This window comes from Sciurus carolinensis, chromosome 5 (assembly GCF_902686445.1).
Source record: "Sciurus carolinensis chromosome 5, mSciCar1.2, whole genome shotgun sequence".
NCBI classification, from domain to species: domain Eukaryota; kingdom Metazoa; phylum Chordata; class Mammalia; order Rodentia; family Sciuridae; genus Sciurus; species Sciurus carolinensis.
In genome coordinates this window covers 129668721-129693219 of record NC_062217.1, presented here as the reverse complement: position 1 = coordinate 129693219, position 24499 = coordinate 129668721, and the positions used below count along the sequence as shown (strand labels likewise).

General features: G+C 57.5%; 1 protein-coding gene across 6 annotated transcripts in view; it reads right to left on the bottom strand.

Moving 5' to 3' along the window:
* Positions 1-21100, bottom strand: part of Zmiz1 (zinc finger MIZ-type containing 1) — a 221417-nt gene extending 200317 nt beyond the window's left edge. For 5 of the 6 annotated variants that reach the window (XM_047552574.1, XM_047552582.1, XM_047552580.1 and 2 more), the window contains exon 1: positions 20784-21100. The gene's annotated coding sequence lies outside the window, so the exon portion shown is untranslated. Of the gene's footprint in view, positions 1-3418; positions 3437-20783 lie in introns of those variants that run through there. The other variant, XM_047552577.1, reaches the window with a different exon arrangement.
* Positions 21101-24499: the final 3399 nt, after the last annotated feature.

Sequence of the window (24499 nt, the reverse complement as noted above, 5' to 3'; positions counted from 1 at the left end):
GGGGACGGACCCGCTCAGGGAGGAGGAAGCCCAGGCCTGGAAGAGGGTGACTGGCCCAAGGTCACATGGCTGGACGACCAAACCTGGATCCCTGGACTGCCAGATTTCTCAGCACGGGATGAAACCTGGCAATGTTAACCCACGAAGGACTTCCCTTCTGTGCTCCACTGACTCCTCCTGGGGACAGGCAGGAGGGCCTGCAAGACTCTCCCATCTTGAGGACGGAGGCTCAGGCCCGGCATCAGAGGAGCTGCCGGCTGAACCTGCACCAGGCCAGACCTTCAGGATCCCCCCAGCCTCTGTGGCCTGCTCCTGCGGCAGCATGGGGGGCGGGTGAAGGAAGGCCCCGCCCCGTCATCCTCCCACCCAGCCCGGGAGGCTGGTTGGTCCTGAAGGCACCCTAGGGACTGCGCTACCTGTGTAATTAACAGGGCTCCATCTCCTCCTCCCTGCCGCCAGACTAATCTCCTAAACACTGCTGCCCTGCCCTCCCTGCTCGGCCCCCCTCCCGCAGCCACCATTCATCTCCCCCGTCCAAACCTGGCATTCTCTTAGGAGCCTGGCCATCCCAAAGGCTTGGTCACAGTGACTCCCCTGGAGCATTCAGGCACTGGCTGTGCTGCCCCCAAGCACATGGGCACACACGCCTCCAGTCCTGTGTTCAGGCCCTTCCACTCCCAGACGGGCCTCTCCTTCCCCTCCTCCTTGCCGTGTTGGAGCCGAAGCCTCTGCACTTCAACGCGGCCCTAAATGCCCCCTCCTCCAAGCAGTCCTCCAGATCACTCCGGGCCCTCAGAACTTCGCCGGAGCGTTCAGCGCTTCATTGACTTTCCTATTCTGCCAAGTAGTCGCACTTAGTTTCCAAATTACACTGTGAAACTCCTTGAAGTCAGGGTCTCAGCATTTTTTTGAGCATCCTTCCATTTAAGAAGTATCATCTTGGCCTGTGCTCTGACGACCCTGTGCTAGGGGAGACAGAGATAAGGTTCTGGCCTTCTCAAGTCTAGAAACTGCAAAAAAGCCCACGGTTGCCAGCCACATGGCCAGGCTATGGCCACAGAAGCAGAGAGGGTGATGGCAGTAAACAGTCCCAAGGTGGCTTCTGCACAGGGTCCTGCCTGCAGAGGTGCTCCAGCTGGCCAGTCCCCTCTTGAACTGAAACTGCAGTGACTATAGAGCAGCGTTCAGGACAAAGGAAGCCGGGCAGGCAGGGGTGAAGCAGCTGGGTGTATGCTGGCCCCCAAGGCCAGGGTGCTACTAGCAGACAAGAAGCAGGCAGCACCAGACCCCCAGCAAGAAGAAGGGAGCCCTGGGCCTGGGGCAAGGCAATGTATCCCCCCAAAAAGGCAGCCAGATAAAAGCTGGGCGGGCTGCCCAGCACCTACGTCCCGGGTTCCTCGGGGTGGGCGCCCACTGCCTGGGCTCCCGCACGGTGTCAGCTAGTGGGTGGGCACCTATTTGTTTTCTGTTTCTCGGAGCAGGCCTCTCCAGGTGGACCAGCCATCGGAAATGCCCCGCTGCACATGCTGGCTCCTGGCCTAGCAGCCCGGCCTCCCTGCGCCTCCGAACATCTCAGCCAATGGTTCCATTGTTCTTGCATCGCAAAGCCTTCTCTGGAGCAGGGCGCAGACTTCTGGAGAAATAAATAAATGGGATCCTACATGCCAGTGTGGCGCCTCCTCTCACACCCCCACCTCTAGCTCTGTCCCCCCAGTGCGTGTCCCAGGCCCGCTGCAGCCCCTGGGCCCCCTCCCTGGGAGGAGACAGAAGGCCTTCTGCTGACCCAAGCACGTCTCCCTTTCCACACTGGAGCCCCTCAGGGTCCCGAGCAGTCCTGCCACAGGCACGGGGGTCCCAGGCTGCCCTGGTGATGAGGATGACCCCTTCGGCTCCACTGTGCCACACCACGTCATTTTCTGCGGTTTCCCCGTGCCCCACTCAGGGCCTCTGAAGAAGCGGAGCGTGGAAAGCAGGCGGCCCGTGCCCCTCTCTCCCCCGCTTGTTCTCCCATCTGTAAAGCAGGGCAGCTAGACTCAAGGGCGGGGCCTCCGACCCCCATCCCCACTGGCGTTCAACTTCATCATGCCGAAGAAGTGACGGTCGGGCTGTGCCCAGAGCAGCCTGGCGCTCCAAAGGAAGAGGAGTTAGGATGGGGGTGAGGCGGGTCGTCCAGGCTGCAGAAGCCTTCAGAGCTGGTAAAAGCCTTAATCCTGCATAATGATTTACAAAGCGACAAGTAAAATAGATTTACTGTGACAGCTTGAAAGGAGAACCACGGAAATAAAATCACACTCTGCTCGTCCTGTCTCTGCAACCTGTCCCCTCCCTTCCCCAAACCAGGAGTTCCTACAGGCACACATGGGTAAAAAGGTAGCAGGTGGTCTGAGGGAGAGGGACAAAGAAAGAGCAGGTCTGCCTCTGTCCTGCAAGGCCAGCTGTCCCAGGAGCAGCCAGCAAGGCCTTGTCATGCCCATACAAGCGATGGCTCGGCAGCCCTCCAAGCCTGGGCGAGCCCCGTTTAGCAGACCCTGCAGAGCAGTTCCACCGGCAGGGGCACACAGCAGGTGCCCTCCTGTGCCCTCTGGTCCCAGCATCCCCAGTTTCTCCGGTCTAGTCTGCCATCGCAGTCCTAGGACTCCTCTGGGTTCTCAGGGCCCTGGGAGAGGGTCCATGCTTGCCCTGGAGTGAGACTGAGATTCCAATACTAAAACCAAATGAGAAGAAGACAGAGAAATCCAAATGATACCAGCAGGTGATTCATCACGGACAAGGAAAATAAGCCAGGTTCACGGGTAGCACCCTGCTTTCTTCGTCAATGTCAGTGTCCCTAAATCTGTTTACACAAGCACCAGGGGCTAATGCAGTAGGGCCTGCTCAGCTCCAGCTGGGTGGGGACAGAGCGAACCAACCGTGCAGATGTTCCAGCCGTGGACCGTGAAGAGGCTCCCTTCTGTGGCCGTGAACTCTGCCAGATGCCCGAGGCTGCCACCCACCTCCCCCAGCACAGAACTGGCCCAGGCACCTGCTCGAGGCTGCCCTGTCACAGAGCAGGGGCAGGCAGCTGTGCCACTAAGGTCATTCATTTGGACCAACAGACATGGACCATGCAGGGAGGGACCTCATGGGGAGAGAACGGGCCCAGATTCCTCTGGGTAGTCGAGGAGCCTGAAGCAACTTCACCCCTCTGAGCTCCGGCTTCCTCTTCTGAAAAATGGGGCTACCACCACCCACTTCAGAGGGCTGCTGTGACAATCTCAGGATCCCAAAGTTCTATGCCGGGTGCACAAAGGGCGTTCCCCAGGATAGGAGCTCTGCCTCAGGCAAGTGTGACTAAAATGTGTTTGCAGTGGGGACAGCTAACTGGAATCTCTGGTCTCAGACCTGGCTTAGCCCACGCACCTGCTCATGACCCACTCACCTCCCGGGGACTCGGTTTGCTGCCAGCATTGCAACAGAGAAAAGATGGCTAGAGAGGCTTAGGACAGCAGTCAGCGGCTGGTCGGGAACCCCAAACCTCCTGCAGTCTCTACTCTGCTTCCAGCCAGGGCTGGAGGAGCTGAGTCCTAGGCGAGGTTTGTTGAGACTCCCATGTGTTCCTCCCTGTCACCCTCTCGCTGACACCTGGCAACTCCCAGCTCGGTAAAATGCTGTCCTGCACCTTTAACCGACAGAGCACGGGACGTGCCTAGGCAGGCCTGAACACCCGTGTTTACCCAACAGAAGGGTGGCCCTCCCTCCCTCCGCCCTCCCCCAGCACCCTGGCAGCTGGAGCCCATTTGCCTGCAGACTCGCTGGTGCGTAGGTTGCCCGTACGATCCCCTGGCCCTGCCCAGAGTCTTGCCCAAGAGGCCCTGCAGCCTGGCCCGAGCTGCTGTTCTGAGCCAATTCTCCCAGGAAGCGGAGTCTGGGCGGGCGGCAATGCGGGCACACTGACTCACTGCGGTCCTCAGACCCAGTGGCTTTGCCTGGTCCAGGAGGTGCCCCGAGAGCCCAGCCCGGCCTTCTGCTTTTAGCTGGCGGAGAAGGGCCAAGGGGTCAGATCAGGCACAGCTGTGAGCCTGGTGTTACTCGATTCTTTCTCAAGCCAAGTGTCAAGACATTTCCAAGTCACACTTCCAGAGTGCAAAGACATAAGTGTGTATTCCAAACCACAAAGCCTACCAGCTCTGTGTCAGGGGTAGCTGCCATTTATTAGTCACCCATGCAGGGAGCATTCTGGTATGTCTGCTAGACGTCAAAAGAGGTGCTGGGTACTGGGGAGTCGGGGCCCCCCTGTGGCTGGGGTACCCTGCCATCTTGCCAGGCCAGGACTGTAACAGTGCCAGGAAAGAGTGCTCGTGGGACTAGGGCAAGGGGACACCAATCCACTCAGCCCAGCTGGTGCACACTTTGCAGGATGCCCAGGCGCTCACCAGGCGGACCATGAGGGGAACAGAGAGCACAAACAACACACACGAGGGTCCGCTGGGGCCACAGAGGCCAGGTCGTGGGGAGTGGGAGCCACAGAGGAGCCTGCAGCAGAGGGGCGGAGGTAACAGGAGCAGAGGGTATTGAGGCCCATGGCACGGCCAAGTGGAAGGAGGACAGGAAAGGGAAAGCTGGAGGGAGACCCCAGGGGAAGGACAGCTGGCGGTGGCTGGAGAGGAGGGTGGCCTTGGAAACACTCAGAAGGCAGAGTTCAGAGCTGTCAGTTCCCTGACTACCTCCTCCCACAGGCCGTGCTCTGGTTAGGGCACTGGGGACGGAAGCCCAATGTCATGGTCAGCAGTCCTGAGGAGGAGTCAAGGTGACTTCCAAGTTTCAGCCAGAGCAGCGAGGCAATGACAGCTCTACTCTTTGTCCTCAGGGTGGCTCTGAGAATTAGAACGAGGAGACTGACCTGAGTGCCAGGCAAGAACAGGGTGGGTGTTGGGCCCTTCCTCAAATGTTGTGCCACCATCTGCCAAAAAATTATCATGTGGGAACTACAGAGGGAGTGCTAGGCTCAAGTTGTGCAGTAAGCAACATGTACTACCACACAGAGCCGTCCTAGTAGACACACAGCCACGAAGCAAGCAGTAAGAAGGTTTGAGGCCTGAGGTTCAGGCAGTAGAAAAGCCAGCTAAAAATCGAATCCACAGAGATAAAAACACTTAACAAAGCAAAGAACAACTGAAGCAGTATATTTACTAAGCCCTCCCTGTCTTTTTGGCATAAGAAATCTAATAAAATGAGAAGTGTAATTACTTACTATATGGAATCCAAAAGAGGAGGAAAAAAAAATAGCTGTTCAGACAAGGCAAATAAAGGAAATACAAAAACTCAAGCCAGAAAACACGGGTTTTGATAGACAGGGATTGGCCAAAAGTATAAAAAAACAGTCCTGGTCATGGAGCTTCCAAAAAAGATGATTAAAAAAAAGAAAGAAAGAAAGAAAAAAGATCCTATATGCTGAGCAAAACTCCAAGTGAACATAACTGAGCGAAGCCCATAAGCTGAGAAAATTGGGCTTTCTGGCCAACAGAACAATCCGGATAACTGGAGGCTTTCACTCACTGGATAATGCGGCAAGCCTCACTGAGGCTTCTCGGCTCCGCCTACTGTCCGGCGGTGCAGGACTAAGACACGGCTAGCACTTCACAGAGGGACGGGCCAGTCAGGGAGAACGGGAAGCTGGCAGGGGCCAGAGGGGCACACCTGAGAGGCCCTGGGAGGAGGCGACAGCCAGTCCGAGCACTGCCTGGGCAGCAAGGGCGGGACATTCACTCTGTCCCCGTCCTCACGCTGATGATGGCAAGCCCTCGTTTAACAAAAGCAAGAACTCTTTTTTTTTTTTTTTTGTACTGGGGATTGAACTCAGGGGCACTCTGTCACTGAGCCACATCCCCAGTCCTATTTTGTATACCTTTTTTTCGCGAGGGAGGGGGGTACCAGGGATTGAGCTCAGGGGCACTGGACCACTAAGCCGAATCCCCAACCCTCAGTCTCACTGAGTTGCTTAGCGCCTTGCTTTTGCTGAGGCTGGCTTTGAACCCGTGATCCACCTGCCTCAGCCTCCCGAGCTGCTGGGATTACAGGCGTGCGCCACCTCGCCCAGCCAAAAGCGAGAACTTTACAGGGAGAGGTGAGATGCACCCCATGAAATCTTGTGTGTGGGTCTCGTGTCGGAGCCTCACCTACCCAGGAGGGAAAATTCTCCTATAGCCTTTCAGACCAGAGTCCCAGCTGCACGGACAGGGCAGAGAGGACAACGGTCTCACCCAGGTCAGGAAGAGGATCGGTGGCAGAGAGAGCAAGGTGTCTCCTGACCCTCACCAGAGCCCCTTCCAGGCCCCAGTGCTGACCCAGGGGTTTTATTCAGCCCAAGACTAGAGGCACAGAAGCAGCCAGAGGCAGGGACAATCCATCTGGATGGCTACTCGAGTCGCTGGCCTCTGGACATGGGTCAGAAATAGAGGGACAGGCAAGTACACACAGAACAGGAGTCTCATTGGTTTAAAATCACTTTTAATTATGGTGGTGCTGGCGAGTGCTCTACCACCGAGGCAGACCCCAGCAGGATTCTCCTACTTTGAAGTTCAGGTTTCCCAGAGCACAGGCTTCCACCAGCGGTGTGCAGCCTGTGTTGGCTGCTGCTGGTGGTTCTAGCAAGTGCTTATTGGGCTCCAGAGAGCACAGGCCACCTGCCTCAGGCTCCCTCCTGGTGGCCCTGGGGCACAGGAACCTTCTGCCCATTGCACAGATAGGCAAGTAGGCTGGGAGAGTCACACAGGCCCTCTCCTCCCAGGTCACACTGCTCCCAGACCTGGCGGGAAGGCCCACTTGCTCCTAACTGCCAGGCAGGAGTCAGGGTGGGCGTTAGGCGGGCCCAGCTTTGTCCATCCGCCCAGGGACAGGTGCAAGGGCAGTGGGGACTAGGCTCAGGGCCTGTGCTGGGTGTCTTGCACACTTGGCCTTGCTGGTTTGGAGAGGTCAGATATGAGCCCTGCATGGCTGGGGCTGAGCTCCAGAACACCCTGCCCAGTGCTACAGGGCTACGGAAGGGGCGCCACTGCCAGGCTGCAGTTTTGTGCTTTGCTAACTTGTGGCTTCTGAGCAATGAAGCAGAGAGAGGAGACAGAGACTGCGCTGCCCACCCACTCGGTCCCACCACTGTGGGCAGGGGACAGCTCTGGAGCCACCCCAGGACCTGCCAGGTCAGGGCCTACGTTGGACAGCAGCAAAACACAGAGTGGGCAGTGCCCAGCAAAGGCAAGGGCCACCCCGACCAATGCTGGCTCAGGTCACCTGCAAGGTGAGGGAAGGTGAGCCGGGACCTATGCAGGTTCAGACCAGAGTCGGCTGGCCTGGTTCCCCCAGCTCCCCACGCCCCTGCTCCACCTGCGGCCATCCTGGCCATCCAATCGGGACTTCCCTCTATGTGCGCCTGCAAGTCGCACAAATCCCAGTAAGTTACCCATGTCCAGCCAGGCTGCTGGAACTCAATTCTGGACACACCTGATTCAGACAGGTATCTTGTTGGGAAGAGAGATGGATGAGATGGGGAAACTGAGGCTCACCAGGGTAAACAGCCTGCCTGTGGTCAGGTCAAGTGGGATATGGAATGTGAGGGCAGAGAGCTCAGCAATACCAATGTCCCCATCTTACTGATGGGTAAACTGAGGTTCGGGAATGGGAACAGGCCGGCTGAATTGATAAGAGCCACAGCTCGGTCATCCTGGCTTGATCCTGTGGAACCAAGATAGTGCTGCCTTCTTTGACCCCAACCTCAAGTTCAGGAAGTTGCAACACTTACTTGTTTCCATAGTAACCAGCTACTGCTCCAGGAATACACCGAAATGTTTTTGTTCCCTCCTCTGTGCCGGCCGGGGGGCCAGGCTATGAGGACACAGAGCGGAAAGAGGGGGTGTGAAGGGAGGCACAGTCCCAGTCTCAACTAGGATGATCCCAGGCAATGGGAGGGACGCGAGGTGGAGAAACTTCAGTGGAGAAGAAATCCCCAGGGCCTGAGAGCATCAGGGAAGGGAGTTCAGAGGAGGCAGCTCTGAGCCGGGTTGGTAGAGATGAGCAGGAGTTTACCAGGGTGACTTGTGGGGCCCTGAGGTGCTAGTCTGGGCAAAGGCCCAGGGCTTGGGGTTAACTTGCATGTTAGAAAACTATGGCACAGAGTAGAGGATACGGAAGCACAGAGGGCGGAGGGAAGAGAAGCAGCTGGAGAGGAGAACGGAGACCGAGCACAGCGCCCTCATTCCAAGCTCAGACGGTGGCACCAGGAACACTTCTCCACGCCTCTGCTTTTCCAACTGGTATACGGGCAGCTTGAGCTGTAGCCCAAGAGGAAAGCAGCAAAAAGGACTCCGTCCTCTGGGACTCAGAGACAGGAGAGTTCTCCAGCCTCAGCACCCTCAGTCCCAATGGGCTTCTGGGCTCAGGCTCAGTCAACCATCAAAACACATCCAGGATCCGACGTTTCTCACCATCTCCAATGATCCCTCTGGTCAAAGGCACCAGCACCCTTTTGGGTTACACAAAAAGTCACCCCAGCAAGGTTGGGGTGTAGCTCAGTGGTGGAGCATGTGCCTAGCCTACGTGAGGCCCCAGGTTCGATCCCCAACACTGAAAAAAAAAAGCCACTTTATTGCCACACGTGTCCCCTGCAGTTTACCCTCAGCTCACCAGCCAGAAGGATCTTAGAGGGCACATCAGAAAGTCTCAATCCTTGACATTTTGCACCTCGTCCAGCCACACCGGCTTCCTGCCCTTCCCAGAGCAGGCGGAGCTTTTCTCCCAGATGTTCACAGGGTTCACCCCCCAACTCTCCGGGGAGTCTGCTCAGATGCACCTCTTTACAGACGCCTTCCTTGACAAGCATGGAAGGAAGCTCACAGCCCACCCATCTCTTCTTCCAGCACCTTAGCCTGACTTACTTTTCCTCCAATACTTATCAAAACTCACGACATCATTAAGCTGTTGACTGACTGTCTCACCTACTTGAATGTAAGCAGAGCTTCAGTCAAGTTCACCTCTGTCCCCACCGCCTGCGACAGCACCTGGCGTTCGAGGAACGCGGTGAATGAGTGAGTAAGCCCTCTTTCCTGGGGAGCGGGGCAATGGTAGGCACAGAAGGTTTCCAGGCACTGCTGTCCCCAGGGTCAGAGCACTGGGGACCTGAGATCAGTCAGGAAACCTGTTCTCTGCTGGCGAGAGGGTCCGCCAGCAGGAAACACACACTGCTTTCCCTGTGCCCGGGCACCCCAGACCTCAAAGGGGAGCAGGACCTGGCCTGAGAGCTGGAAGATTCCTGAGAGGAACAGAGCCATGGTTGTTCTGCCCAGGGTCCCTCATTTCTGTGATCATTTGGCCGGGATGGGCCCCGGACAGCCTCAGGGGGCAGTGGGTGGAAGCAGAGCAAGGCCAGGCTTCGCAAGAATGAGAGGACCTAGCATCTTGCCAGTTCTGCAGGTTGATTCCTTCGCTCTCTGAGCCTCAGTTTCCTCATCTGTAAAATGGGGATGAGAAATGGATAAGTCAGTTGTCCAGGTCCCTCCTGCTCCAACAATCTGGGCATCTTTGGGTCTTTGGAACTCTAGGAGGTCACATCAGGTTGGAACTACAGCCACAAATCCAAGCCGTGGTGCCGGCCAAGGCAACGTCCTGTGGTGGCTAGGCCAGGCAACTGAGCGAGGGCTCTCGGGTGCGCCCCGGGGGCGAGACGAGGTAGTAAGCCCAGGCCAGCCAACGTCATCTACCACAGCTGTAGAGACCTCTCCCTGTGCCTTGCTCCAGCAGAGGGCTTCCGAGGAGTGACAGGGCAGAGGTCAAGCACTGGGTGGATGGTTGGGGCACCTGGGTTTTAGTTCCAGCTCTGCTAAGGGACTGTCCCCTCCAGGGACGAGCTAAATGAGGGGGTTGGCTTGCATGTCTCCACAGCCTTTCAGCATTGACATTATCATCACTGTACGTGGTAATAAGCCACCATGCTCCCTGCCAGTGACACTGCACAGTGGGTGACGCCGCCCTGCATGCCAGGGCCCGCCCTGCACCTGACTCACAGCAGCCCCAGTGACGCCGTAGCATGAGGCAGTACCAGGAGCTCTGCCCTCAAATCCCGCACTCCTTGCAGAGAGCCCAGGTCTGGACAGAAGGGCAGGGCAGAGGCAGGCTGGGGAGGGAGCGTCCTGCACAGCCTCCCCACCTCCCAGCAAGGGCTCCAGTTCCAGTGACACATGAGCACACCAGGAGGGGCCAGGAAGACACACTGTCTTCCCAAACCACCCTACCCAGCTGACCCTGCTGGATCAGCAGATGCCAGGCTACGGCCTTCCCCTGGGGCCCCAGTGACCCACTGCTGGGCCTCCCCAGCCTGCTACCATAGCTCACGACCTGAGCTAGGTTATTTCCCAGTCAGATCTGACATCTCCAAGCTGCCCAGACTCTTACCAGAGGCAGAAAAAACAAGGCGGTCCAGAGATGTAAAAAACCACCTCCTCCAGAGAGCCCTCCGGGCCTACTCCAGTCTTGTTTTCAGCCTAGGCAGGAGTGTCTGAGCATGCAGTCCCGGTACACAGTACAGGAGGAAGTTCTTGAGAACAGAAGCTACCACATTCTTCATGGTTCTGGAATGAGAACCAGGGCATAGGTAGCCTTTTAGGCTCCAGATCATGTGGAACTTCCCAGATGGAAGGGGCTGTTAGGAATCAGGGCACAGCCCATCCCTGAGAATGTACAAGCCATTCCGTGGGGATGCTACCCACAGGGCGTAAGTCATTTATAACTGGCATCAGATGAAGTAGCTGCCAAGGTCCCTGTGGTCTTGGGAATCAAAGTTCCCAGGAAGAAATGGAAGTGTGTGGAGCAGCAGGACCGTTAGGTAGGCAGGCCACGCTGCCCAGGCAGCTCTGGGCATAGCAAAGAGGGTGGCCATCCACAAGGAGTACAGCCCAGAGAATTCTGGGGCCCGTGAGGACTGCATCCCCAAAGCAAGCCCACTCCTCTGCCTGAAGGGGCCAGCTCTGCAGAGGAGGTACAAGCAGAATGCTCGTGTCAGCCCAGGCCACCCGAAGCTACCTGCTACAGATCGGTGCAGAACTTGGAGCCCCGTGTCCCAGCACAGGACAAGAAAGCGCGCCGGAGCTCTCTGCTCTTGCCCAGGATCTGGGACAAAAGGCGTCCTGGAGCTCGGGTGGCCATGCACACCCACCAGGGAACTGATGGCCATGGAGTCCCCTCGTTCATGACCTGTGCGCTGGTCAGAACCAGCAGTCAGGAGACATTAGTACCGTGAGCCAGGGAGGCAGCAACCTCCCACCATCGCCACGGGAGCCAGGCTGTCCACGCCACCAAGAGGAGGTCCCAGGACAGGGCTCAGAGTCAGAGCAGCAAGGTCCTCAGATGAAGAAGGGGGTTCCGCGTCAACTTCAGGGAGCCCCCAGCCCATGGGAGGGCACACTGACCCAGGCAGGATGAACAGGCAGTGCCACCAGCAAGGCTGAAACTGACCTCCTGACCCAGAGGAGCTCAGTCCTAACCCAGCCCCGCCCAGGCTTCCTAGAGGAGGGTGTGGGAGGGCACTTCCTCCACCCTAATCCTCAGCTCCTTCTGGGGACACTGAAACCTGACATCTCACAGAGGATGAGACAGGGCGGTTTCATGGTGAGGTCCGCGGGCCCAGGAGGCCACACTTGACAGCCAGCCAACCTCCATCCCCAGGGGCCACCCCAGACCCTATGCCAAGTCTTGGATCCCAGAGGACTTCCACTGTCAATGACCTCGGTCAAGTCCCTTCCCCTCCCCTGGTCTCAGTTTCCTCATCAGGAAAATGTCAAGCTGGATTCAGAACAGGCTGGAGAGGTCACGCCTGAGTGGGACGGAAGGCTCGTGGAGGGAAGAGGAAAGCAGCGGCAGGACGCTGCCATGCCACCTGGGGCCAGGGACTGCAGAGCCTGGGACCGGGGCCACGTTCTGACACTGCTTCCAGGGTCCACACCTGAAGGACCTGAAGAGAGCTGTGAACCATCTCCAGAAAAATGCATATTTGCAAAAAGGTGTGCCCACAGGTAGAGGGCCCCACAGTCCCTGCAGGCGGGTATGGGCCCTTCCAGTGGAACAGCAAGTCCTTGAGGTCCATCTCGAGGGACACAGCAGGGTTCCCACCCTTTTGCGGAACTGGCCTTGCTGTGGGGACTGCCCAACCACAGAGAGATTTGTGGTCTAGTAACAAAGAAAAGGAGGCCAGGGAAAGTGATGGAGCCTGCAGGGCGGTTAGAAGCTTGGCCAAACTGCTAAGAAAGCAGGCTGTGGGGAGGGTGGCGGGGGCAGCAGGGGCCTGGTCCTGGTCCTTCCCACCAGGGAAAGAGCCCCCTGGAAAGGGGGTTGAGTAGCAGGTAAAGGATCCATAGATTGATGGTTTCTGTAGATACCAGAGCATTTAGCCCAGAATTTCCCAAAACGTTCCACTGGTATCTCCAGCAGTGGTTTTGCATAATAAAGGGGGTATAGGAGTAGCCTGTAGGGTTGGGAAGCATGGGGTGAGGCGAAGGGCTTTCCACTCCAAGTCTTCCCTGGCAGGCAAACAGGGTGGACAATGTCCCAGGAGAGGGGGGCATGCTCTGCTACCCTGAGAGCCCACTTTGGGAAACCAAGAGATGAGCACATGATTGTCAGATGAGGAAACTGAGGCTCAGAGGGGTCAGAGACTAGCCAACGGTCCCACAGTCAGTCCCCTTCACTTCCGATCTGCACAGTGTACACAGATCACAAAGCCTGGGCCATCCCTGGTCATCCTTCACATGAGAAGAGGCCAAAAGGGAAGTTACATCCTCACCCGCCTCAGTTTATGGGAGGGAAGAAGAAGTTCTAAGGCAGGAACCAGGATGAGATCTGCATCTTTGAAACATTTCTCCAAGGGGAAGAGGTTTCCCAGTGAGTTGAACGAAAATGCACTTGAGTTGTCAGTGGGCTACAAAGGAGAGACTGTGGACAATGGATCGGGACGCTTCGGTTGGTCCTGAGGCAACTTGACCTTGGGCAGTCAGTATACTGGAGGCGAGGCAGGGGGAACAGTGGTCCTGACAGCGAGGAAGGCTGCCTTTCCTGAGTACTTGGGACACCCGGGGCACTACACACCCTCCACCTGGTCAACCTACGGGGAAGGAATTATGCTAGTTCTTGTTAGAGTAAGTTTTTGACAGAGGTGGAGCCCAAAGTCCAAGACATCAAACATAACCTGCCCCAATTCCTGCAATTCTCAAGGGTGGGCTGAGAGTTGACCCCAGGCAGTCCGAGAAGAGCCTAAAATGAAGTTTTCACTCTGTTACCATATGGCAAGTTGTTTCCAGGGTATAAACACCCAAGTGCGACATCCATGGTGCACTCTACCCCTTCCCAACCATCCCTGCAGCCCCTAGGTGAGACGCCCTGTTGCAGAAAAGTCATCTTGCTGTTCAACCTATGGTTGGTCCCTGCACCTCCCTGGGCACTGTGTTTCCTCACCTGCAAACCAGAAGGGTGGACGAGACCTCGGAAGGGCCTTTCCCACTTGCAAACACCAGAAGAAAATCTCAGCACTCTTCCTGGACCCTGCCCACTCCTCGGTGACACTCCTGACTGGCTGGAGCTGTGTGCTGAGCTTCCTGATGGTGGCCAAGGTCCACCAGGGAGCAGGGGTGGGAGTTCGTGCAGGAGCCTGTGGACAGGGCAAAATCCAGGCACTGACATCTCCCCCTGCTCTTCCTCCTTCATTGTCACCTGAGCCTGACACAGGTGACTCCTGGGGCAGAGAGATAAGGTTCCCTCCCTGCTTCCCCCTCCACAGAGGAAGTGACAGCAAGAACACAAGAGTGAGCCATTGGCCCTGAAAAGGACAAAGTCAGCGCACGAAGGCTGGGGTGTGGGCAGAGGAAGCGACCCATGCTCTGGGCCTCGCCAGGCCTTGGCAGATGGGAGACCCAGACCCTCCCCAGAGGGATCACGTTTGACCTTGCTCACATCTGCAACGCAATCAGCCTTCACCGACACCTGCTGCCCATGAGTACTCCATCCTGCCCAAGCTGCAGGGGACTTCGAGGCACCACAGAAAATGTTCCATCCTTAGTCTACCACGAGAGTTTAGAGGCAAACCCTCCCCTCCCCAGATTCAGCTGGGCTCCCTAGTCAGGGCAGGAAGAGCATTTATGTATGCACTCGGGAGCATCTAAGGGGCTGTGCCTGGCCAACAGTAGATGCTCAATAAATGTTTAATGAACTAATGGGCTGGGAAAGACCAGGTTCCAGGCTGGGCTCCGGCTCCGTTTGCTGCTGACCTTGGATGAAGTTGATCATTGCTTTCTAAGGTTCAATTTCCTGGACTAGAAGAAGAAAGGCCAGAGCTGGAACCCAACAGTGCCCCTAATTTTACATGCTTAGGTTTTCAAAGCTCAGAGACGGGGAGGTTCAATCATGGAAGGATGCCTCCATGAAATCCGTCCTCACTGCTCCAGAGCTAAGAGGACAAGGTGGGGCTACTGGAAGGTGAGTAGATGAGTGGAGATAGGGGGAATAAGAATGGCGAAGGGGAGGAGAGAGAGTAAGGAGGGGGTGCAGTTTCCATGCAATCACACACTCACACATACCACACACTCCCAAATATTTTGGAAGAAAGATCCATCATTGAAAGTAGAGATTGTGTTTTTATATGCTTCCCCATCTGAGTAGCCTGGCTATTTCCTGATCTGCACTGACCTGGATGAGTATCTGGGAAAGACTGCTGGAGGCTTGAGGCAGCCAGCAGAGTTGTGTGTGTGTGTGTGCGTGTGTGTGCGCGCCTGCGCGTGTGTGTGTTCAGGTACCAAGACACACATGGCAGGAAGGGAGGATAGGATAGATAGGTTAACTGCCAGCTAGGGAGCAGGTCTGAGGACAAATGGGGTCCCTCAACCCTTATATCTGGGGGTAGCCATCTCTGGAGCCACCAGGTCCTCAGAATTCTAGACCTGCTCTGAAGTTTCCAGGAACAAAGGTTACAGTCAGACCACTGGCACTGCCACTACTGGCCATTAGCCCTCAGTCAATTCCTGTCCCTTTGTGGGCCTCAGTTTCCCCCTTTGTGCTGTAAGGCCTTTGTACTGCCAGGGGCTCCATCTGGGTGATCTCAGAGGACCACGTCTATTCTGAAATCCCAAGATGCCGAGATGCTACAGAAAAACATCACCCTACGCTCACTCAAGCCCCCACCACGGGGGAACGTAGAAAGGTGGTCCCTGGTCCCCAGCTGGCCGTCTAGGGCAGGGGTGGGGGCAGAGCAGAGTCCCCATACCGTCTGTCCTCAACAGCCTGCCACGGCCGAAACCTTGAAGTGGTTACAATTACAGCCTGGCTAACAGGATTAGGGGAGCGTTGAAATCTAAGAAATCTAATTAGCTCAGACACCCCAGCCTCCCTAGCACAATCCTGTAGTAACCCCAGCAGCTGGGCCGGATGGGAGGGGCAAGCCCCGGGCCTTTCCAGGCTGCACTCATTACCTGCACAGGTGTGCCAGGCTGGGCTGGGCTTCCTGGGAAAGTGCCCACTGTCTTGCCCCATGGACTGAAGCCTTGCCCTAAGGTAACACTCAGCTGAGCTCCAGAAATCCAGACACATGGCTGCAGGCCACGGGGCAAACAGAACCCACGGGTCCCACAGGACAGCCACCTCACAGAGCCTCAGGGCTGCCTCAGCCAGAGGAGGGGCAGTCCAAGTCGCTCTCTCTATCAACAGAAACCAAAGCAGCCCAGGGGAGAATTCTGGTCTGCACAGGGACAGGGGCTGGAAGCCCCTCTGCATCCTGCTCCAGAGTCAGGTCCTGGGGTGAATGTGGGGGCATGGATCTTGTGCTGCCAGATGGGTGGAGGGTGACAGATGAGGCCCTTCTTCCACCCTTCCTGGGAACAGCTCCTGCTTAACCTCCTTTCCTGATTTTTGGGGTCCACACCAGCTTCTGAACGCACGAACCAGCTTATCTGGGGCTCTGGCTCAGTGGTATCTGTAAGGTCTAGAGTTGAGTCCTGACTTTTCACAAGTCATTTGACCTCTCTGACCTGTTTTCTTCTCTTTTAAATGGGGGTAATTCCAAATAGCAGTTAGCTTACACTGTTGTTATTGGGGTCACACACATTTAGAGATCACTTCTAGATCCACCAAGTGCCATACAAAGACAGGGGGCTGTGATTATTACTGTCATCATGTGCCCCATGGCAGGTGGCCAGCTGGCAGTGGTTAATTATTTATTTAGACCCATCTTCCTGCCTGTGCTGGACATAAGCTCCTAAGGAGCGAGGGCTCTCATACCGAGTAGTGAGTCTCCACAGGCTTCAGTCCTCACACTATGCTGACTCTCAGTGGTATCAATGCCTGGCCCCTGACCCATTCCCACCCTGGTTATGACCATTCCCTGTCATATCAGCTCAAAGGACGGAAAGTGCCAAAAGGCAAACCTGGTACCCAAAGGCAGATGACAGGGAGCCCCTCAGGCAGATGCTTCCCCACTAGAGGATGACAGCAGCAATTTCAAGGATATCCCCTGATCCCATGTCAGCATGACCTGCCTGGTCACCGGCCTTGAACCCATGATCATTCAGACAAAAATGAGCCTGTGGTCTGGAGGAACCCCAGCACCTCAAGCCCAGAGCAAAGGTCCAGAGGTGTTGACTGCCAGAGGACATGTGGCAAGGCATGCTGACACTCACAGCCAAGCAAGGCAGGCAGAAGTCTCTGCCAGAGGTGGTGAGCACCCTGTCACAGGGGCATGTAAGCCGAAGCTGGACAGTCGGTTGCCAGGGAGCTAAGCATGGATGAGTGAGCGGCTCTGGAAAATGCTTCTAGCACCCCCGATCCAGCTCCTTTGTGTTCTATCCATTCTTCTCCAGAGCCTGCTGAGGTTTCAGGGGACATGTGCTTGGGACTCTTGTGCATGCATGTACCTGCCTCATTCTCCCGGCCACCAAGTGAGATGGCAGAAGTTCTGCCTTGGAGCCCATATCACAGATCAGCTGAATAAACGTACCGGCCCAAGTAGCCAGAAAGTGATGGCCTCCTAACAGCTCTTCCTCTCTGGCATCTCCCCAGGAAATGCCAAGACCCACAGAATCACGATGGGCTGTGGACTCACCCAGAGCCTGTGCCTGAGATTCTGTTCTGAGCCTCCCTTCATCCCTGAGGGTAAGGCCCAGCCTCAGACTCACTCCTGGAGCTTCAGTCTAGGCAGGCTGCCGCCCTCCCCCAACCTCAGGGACTCTTAAGGACAAAGAGTCCCCACTCAGAGGGCCTGGGTAAAGGGCACCGTGTCCTGCTGTGAGGTCAGGGCAGTCACCAGGCAAGGCTGCTGGCGTCCAGGGTAATTATGGCAGCCTAGCTTTTGTTGTCTACACAAAACCTAAGGAACCTTATAAAGATGTGGCCGCGATAGGAGCCAGGCCAGGGCCCATGGGAGCAGAGTTATGAATGAAATTGTGTGGGACCCAGTCACAACCTGGCAGGCCCTACTTCCTGGTTCCATCCATGAGAGCCCACAGAACCTCCCTGAAATAAACTTGTTGGTACCCATTTCTTACAGCAACGTCTTACTCTGAGACCCATGTCACAGACATTCATTGGACCCTCAGCAGGACTGGAGAACTCTGTATCCATGGTTTCACATGCAGGTTCTCTTGTGCCCAGATTCTCAGGACACACAGACCTCAAAGCATCTTCCTTCCTTATTCACCCCTCCCCTGTCAATCAGGGGGGGAAAAGTGAAGTTTGCAGCACTTCTCCTTCCCCCTGCAGTTTTCTGGAATGAGTCAAGTGTGGACACCTGTCCTATGTTGAGTTATGTCTATGGAGATAATGCTTTGCTATTGTGGCTAAGGAAGTGTGTGCGTTTGAGGGCGGGGGAACTATGGTTCTGTGGCCAAACCCCAGTTTCTGGGTCTTTCTTCACTTTGCTCCTGGATCCTCCTCCCTGCTTTTCTTAGGAGGGAAAGGGGACATTTTGTCCCCATAAAGAATCCAGTAACCCTGTTCTGCACGAAGGTATTTATTCAAAAGTCCAGCAATTTTTAATTCCCAAGTCTCTGTGAGCTGGATTCTGAATGCCTCAAAAACCCATCCAACTCCTGAAAACTCTCTAGCTCCTCCCCACCACCATGGCTACCAACTCTCCCAAGTCTAAACTTCTGAGATTTACACGTAAAAACAGCATTTCATAACCTCGTGATTTGGGACAGGAGATGCTTCTGTCCTTTTGGGGAAAACAAAACCCAAGTGAAATCATAAAACTCAGAGGAAAACACCAACTCCTCCAAGTGTGTTCCCTCCGCCAAAGTCACACGTGCTCCAGAGCAGATAGGGCTCTCAATGTGTCTTTTGTTTGATGCTGGTGTTTCAACATCCTCAAATTGAAGAGGGAAAGGTCAGCACAAGGCTCCTGGGTATCCATAAACCCTAGTAGCCTCTGCACAGGGGCCAGGGAGCTGGCAAAGGAGGGACCCAGGAGTGTGTCCCTACCTTGGAGACCCTCAAAAAGTGGTGGAGACAAACAAAACCAGGGGCTTGCTGCCTGATCTAAACTTCCCACGTAGCTTACAAGCAACTTTTAAGGCTCCGGGCACCACACAAACCAGCCAAGCCAAGCTGGAATTCACCAGCAGACAAGCTGCCCAGTTCGGCAGTCACAGTGCCTGTCCCTTTATCTGTACCTTCAAAAAAACAATAATAAGCAAACCCAGGCACCTCTGGGAACAGCCTCTGGCCTCCTGCCCTGCCCTGTGTAACCAGCCTGTCCTCACACCCACGAGGAGGAGGAGACTGCACTAGTTAACCCTCTGGTCCACCAGGCCCGGTTCCCAGGTTGCAGCAGGAGACAAACTGTTGCTCAAGAAAATCCTTCAAAAAACCCTTGGTACCAGGAGCCAGCTAAAGCTGGACAGTTCTGTAGAGCCAAACCAGGGGTTTCCAGGGCGCTGCCCACTGCCCTTTAAAATCTCCAGGGATGGGCTCTACTCTCCCATGCCCTGGGCTGTCCACCCAAGGAGCTCCAAATGTCCGTGGCAGAGCAGAGAGGAAGGCAAGCATGGCCGAGCGGTGCCCTCACCCCGCCAGCCCAGCCGCCAGCTTCTTGGAGGACCTCAGAGAGAACATTTGTTTGGGCTGCCAAGTTAAATCTTCCTCCCTCATGTCAGGGCATTGGAAAAGCAGTCAGGGGAGAGGGGAAGGGGGAGAGCGGGGGAAGGAGCCGCGGGAGGGAGGGCGGGAGGGAGGCGGGCAGGCTCCGAGCCCCAGTTACTCCGGCACTGCCTGCCCAGGAAGCCGCGGCTCCCGGGCAGGCGCAGCCCGGGTTCCGGACACCGAAGGAGGGACGCTGCGGCCAGGCCTCCCGGGTAGGGCGCGGGGTGCCAGGCGCTCTCGGCCCCAACCTGGGAGAGGCTCTCGCTCTGCACCCGCTGAAGGGGCGAGATGGAACAGGAAGGCGGAGGAGGGAAAAGTTTGCGGCAGGTAGAGGGCTAGGGCAGGGCGGCCCTGCCGCCGGGCTGTCCCCCGGGGAGGGGTGGGGGGCCCGGGCCGGCTGCCCCGGCGCGCTCCCGTCCGCCCGCCCTCCCGCCCGGGTTGTTTACATTCCTGGAGTGTCTTTTAAACCCAGGGCTGAGGCCGGCTCCCGGCCTTCTCCGGCGGCTCCGGGGCAGTCTCCCGTGAAAATCTGCTGGCGCACAATGGCCGGGAAGGAGGCCGCCCCTTGCCTGCGCCCCCACCGCTCCGGGGCCGAGAGCCTGCCCTCTGCACCGCGCCCTCTCCCCGTCCGACCGGCTTCCTGGACAGATGTCCCCGGCAAGAGGGCGACGCGCGCCCCAGACACCGAGGCCGCGCTCCCCAGTTTTCACCCCAACCCAGACACCAGGAATGTGAAACAAGCTTCCAGAGCCCGGCCCCCAACCCCGACCCCAGCTCCAGCCCCGGCCCGGCCCCTTCAACCTCCGCCCCGGCCGGCCTCCCACTCCCCCGGGGCCACCGCCGCCGGAGACGGAGAGGAAGAAAGAACACGGGGAAATTACTTTCGTATTTGCAACGCGCGCGCGCACACAACGCACATCTTCCCTCTGGGCTCCCCTCTTGGCTGGGGCAGCCCCGTCCAGGCGTTGGCCTGAAAGCCCCTCCAGCTTCCAAAGCCCCACAAGAAGCCCCAACACATACCCCTCGGCATTCCCTGCTCGTGCCGCGCGCCGCGGTTCCCGGGGCAATTCCCACACAAACAACTTAACCGCGCCCCCACCTCCCATTTACAAAAGTGTGTTTTCCCTGTTAATTCAGATGCACAACTTAACGCCACCACCCTTGGTCACCCTGAAATCCGGCGCCTTCCCTGGAGCTTCTCAGGCGCACAACTTCTCGTCTCCCCCAAAAGGAGGCTAGGGAGACCGAGGCGGTAGCCCCGGTTCTTCCCTCCCTCCTCAGAATCCAGGTCCGGCCCGGCCCCCGAGTGCTCGGAGAGAGGGCTGGAGGCGCGCCGGCAGGAGGCGGGCACCCGGTCCGCGCGCTCACAACCCAACTCAAACCCCGCACACCCGATAAACCCGGGCCCCCGCGCACAACCACAGCCGGCTCGGTGCAGCGGGGTGCTTGCCTCTCGCCTGGGCCTCCGCCCCCGGCCGAGGAGCGGAGTGCAGCGGAGCCCGCGCAGCGGCCGCTCACCCGCTCGCCTGGCCCCGGCGGACTCTTTAAGGGAAAAGCCCCAGGACTCAGCTCGCACCCCGAGTATCCGCCGGGAGCGGGAGGAAGCCTCAGGGCTAACAGGCGCCTGGCTCAGTCCCCAAACTTACCGGGCGCTGCGAGCACCGCTGCCGCCGCTGGAGGACGCGCCGAGGCCACCACCGGGTAGGGCCGGCTGGGGCCGAGAGGAGCGCGGCGAGGGCGCCGATTTCGGCTCGGCTCCGGCTCCTGCTCCTCGCCGGCCGGGGCTGGGGTCACCGCGCTGCGCCGACACTGCTCGCTTGCTTGGCCGCCGGATCGCTGATCGCCGCCCGCCCGCCGCCCGGCCGCTTGCTCTCCCGGGCGCCCGCCGCCGCCGCTCGCTTTTTTAATGTCCACAGACAGTGAAAAGGAACTCGGCGTTAGGGGGTGAGTAAGTGAATCAACTCGCCCGGAGCCGAGCAAGTTGAAGTGTCAGATTACATTGGCTATTCTATTTCCAAAGGGCCCCGCGCCGACGGCCGCTCGCAAAAGCCGGCGCGGAGTAGGGGCCGGAGCGGAGCGCCGCACCGCGGCGGCCGCCGCCAGCGCTCTGCTTGCCTCGCCTTGGCTGGCGCTCTCTCTGCGCTCTCGCAGCGCTCTTTCTTTCCCTTTCCTATCCGCCTCCCCTCGTTCTCTCCTTTCGCTTCTTTCGCTCTCTTTCTTCCCCTCTCCCCAGTCTCTGCGCTCTCCAAGCTTTTCCCCTCTTGGCACTGACGGACTCCGCATCACCCCCACCCCTCGCTACCGCCCGCTGCTTGTTCACTCGCCAATCCCTTCTCCACCTCCCTCTGCTGCTCCCTAACGACCCCCGCCCGCCCCCCACCCCAGCAAGTTTGGAGAAGCGGGGAAATGCAGAATCTAGGAAGGGACCACATTGGGAAGGAGACCAAAATTACCCGCTCACCGGCGTCTCCCTAACCACCCCGCACTCGTACGCCCTCGCCTGGAGTGCACTCGGGGCCGCGGGCGCTGTCAGGTACCTGAATTGGAGTGAGCGAGTTGCTAGCAAGATCTCCAAAACCTTCCCTGGAGGAGATTTTGGGGTTGTTCCTAAAGCCCGGGACCTGGCGGGTGAGGCGAGAAGAGGACTCCCCACCCTCACCGCCAAAGGTGGCGTTGAGGGAGGCTGGAGCGCGCTCCACCGCACCCCGCGCCGCCCCGACGACTGGGAAGGAGCAGGGTGCGGTGCGCACCGCATATCCTCGGCACCAGACACAGTCCAAGGAAGTGTGGATGCCCCAAGGCCTCGCAGGGAGTCAGCGAGACCCGGGCCCACCTCTAGTCCAAAGCCTGGGAACTGCCCCAGGGGTGACGGAGAGCGATTGCACTCAGGAGGCGCAGTTGTGTGCGCCCACTCGCGGGGTTCCCCTCGCAGACCCACCTCCAAGAGCATCCAAGAGCGCGCCCACTTTGGCTCACGTCCACTGCCACTCACACAGAAACTCCTACACAAATGGCACACACGTTCACTCCCACCCTGAGCACTGCAAACATGCTACCACGCCACACACTGACAAACGCGCCCGCACACACATTTTTCCTCACAAACATGTCCGCGTACACGGCCTCAGTAAGCACACTCACAAACACGCGATTGCACACACACAAACATCGCTCTGCACAACCCCCCGTACACTAAACACACACACACACATACAAAAACATTCCCCTGTGCACTAAATCTCACGTTTACGCATATATACAAACACGCGCCCTCCCCTTTTACATCTCTTCCTCAAGGTCCCCCATCCCTGATGAGCTGCACCCCCAGTCCCAAGCATAACCAGCGCGGGGGTTGGAAACAAGCGCGCAAACACGCACTCCCCTCCGGGGCAGGAGGGGGAGACTTGGGCCGGGAGCCCGGTTCAGAATCCAGGTGTGGCGGGTGTTCCGCGTTCCGCGTTTTACAGGCCGCCGCAGTGGCGGAGGCGAGGCGAGGAAGGGAGCTGGAATAACAAAGGCAAGTTGGGGAGAGCGCAAGGGGGCGCAGCCCCGGCCGGGACGCGGGGGGAGCCCTGCACTGCCCGGGCGTTGGAGGCTGCAGGGTCGCGGACTAGGGGAGCCGGAGGTGGGGAGGAAAGGTGGGGAGGGGGGGCGGGGGCGGGGCCGCAGCGTGACGTCAGAGAACAATGACACCGCCGGGGGCGGGCACCGGGAGGCTGCTCGGGCGGGGGTCTCCCCGGGGGCCTGGGGCTGGCGGAAGAAATCTTGGCCCCGCTGGGGCTACTGCCTGATTGACGAGGTCCGCATGGGAGCGCAGACGTGCCACGAAGACTCGCGGATTGCCTGGGCCTCGTGGGCGGTGATCTGAGCGGACCCCGGGCCAACAGGGGGAGCAGGCCGTTAGTACTCCCTCCACCGCAGATCCCCATTTTAGAACATCTTTCAGAGGACTGCTCTGACCTCGGCTTGAACTCCTTTAGGGCCGGAGAGATCACTCCTTCCACCACAAGAGAGGAGGCAAAATGAATTTGCCAGCTCTGAATTCATTCTCAGGGCCCTGATGGTCTGACAGCCGGTGAACTCAGCCTGGAATTCCTGAGTGTTCAGAGAACTGCAGCTCAGGTCCACAGGGACTCCGGGTGTGTGTGTGTGTGTGTGTGTACCTGTTTGATTTTCCCAGGGGAAATTCTATCTTCCTCTACCATTGAAGGAGCCCCTTTCCGGGCCTCAGTCTTGCAGTTTGTCACATGGAATGAATGGACTGTTACCCCTGCTGCTCCCCCACCCACCCACAGGTGGCAGCTGAGCATCCCTGGGGAGGGCGGGTGGTATGAAATCACTTCCAGACCTCTAGGGACAACAGGGAGACATGATACAAACACATTCCTGTAGGAGGGAGCCCTCTTCAACCAATGGGTGACCCAAGTTCACTGGATGGGAGAGGGTAGCTGAGAAATCCTGGAAGCCCTGACTTGGAAGGTCGGAATTCAGTTTACTGATGGTAGCTGGAACCTCAGTTGTCCTACCCCGGGGAATCCACTGCATTACAACAACCAGAAAGCCACCCCCACCCCAGGTCCAAAATCCCAGTACAGAGTTTCTGAGTGTTTAAGGACTTGGAATGCAAGATTCCTGCCCTAGCTGACAACTGAGCATTCCTGTCCCCTGATGGCCACCACCAAGTTAGGATACCCAGTCCTCTCAACCTCTACCCAATCTCCTAGTGAATAAACACAGCTGGCCACCTGCAGGAAGTAGGGGATGCAGGTAACCTCCTGTCTAGAAGTCCCCTATCCCCATTCTCTAACAGCATTTACATCTGGGAAGCAGGAAGTAGCTGCAGAGGGCAGGGAAGCCAAGTAGGACCAAGATTTAGTGACAAGGAGCCAGTAGTAATGTCAGCCCTCCCCAGCTGTACAAGCCTGGCACTTAGGGGAGCAAACTGAGAAACCTGTTTAAGACACCTAGAGACACTGGTCCTCAGTCTTGGACTCTAAGGTTCTTGCTATCTCTCTTCATCTTGCAGGGAGATAACTGGGCAGGTTGGATCCCCCTGGGTCTTTGAAGAAGCTGTGATTTATTTAGTTCCCACTGTGTGCTGAGTACTGTGGTGAGGCATGGTAGGCATTAGCTTATTAAATTCCTACATCACTCCAGTTAGGAGCTATTCCTGTTCCACCTTCAGAGGAGACTGGATTGAGTGACTTGCCTGAAGTGGGTGACGATGCTAACTCTGGCTCTCATTTACAAAGTGTCCTGCTCTGCATCCTCATCCAGAGACTGCGCGTTGCCCTAAGCAAGTTGCTTTCCTCTCTGAGCTTCTGTAGACGAAGGGCAAGTTCTTCTGGCAGTGAGCAGACCT